This window comes from Trachymyrmex cornetzi, unplaced genomic scaffold (genome assembly GCF_001594075.2).
Source record: "Trachymyrmex cornetzi isolate Tcor2-1 unplaced genomic scaffold, Tcor1.1 scaffold114, whole genome shotgun sequence".
In the NCBI taxonomy this organism is placed as follows: Eukaryota; Metazoa; Arthropoda; class Insecta; order Hymenoptera; family Formicidae; genus Trachymyrmex; species Trachymyrmex cornetzi.
The window spans coordinates 120870-121287 of record NW_017295697.1 but is presented as its reverse complement, the minus strand read 5'-3'; the positions used below and the strand labels follow the sequence as shown (position 1 = coordinate 121287).

General features: G+C 39.5%; 1 pseudogene; it reads left to right on the top strand.

The window, feature by feature from the left end:
- LOC108764632 (uncharacterized) overlaps positions 1–418 on the top strand; it is an 8995-nt pseudogene that overhangs the window by 267 nt on the left and 8310 nt on the right.

Sequence of the window (418 nt, the reverse complement as noted above, 5' to 3'; positions counted from 1 at the left end):
GTCGGCCGTCTTCGCCGCGAGAGCGAGCGAGACAGCGAGAGGCAGCGCCCGTCCTTTTCGCTCTACCAAACTCGTAAACACAAGCGAGTATTAGAGCGAAAAGGACGGCCGCTCTATCTCGCTGTCTCGGTTTCTTTACTAGTCGCTTATTATAAGCTACCGAAAACCGAAAATGTACTTTCTCGGCCGCTCGGCGTATTCTTGTATAGGTTATCCCGATCTTTTTTGCCAATCACTTTTGAATTCATAGAGCGGATTAAACTGAGTCGAAAAGTCCTCTACCATTTTGCAATTTTCGCAATAGTTAACAAGATATTAATTACTAAAAATTGCAAAATATTAGTTTTGAATAATTTTTTACTCTAATATTATCAACTTTACAGAAAAACTGCAAGAGACAAAAATTATTTATTTTCTT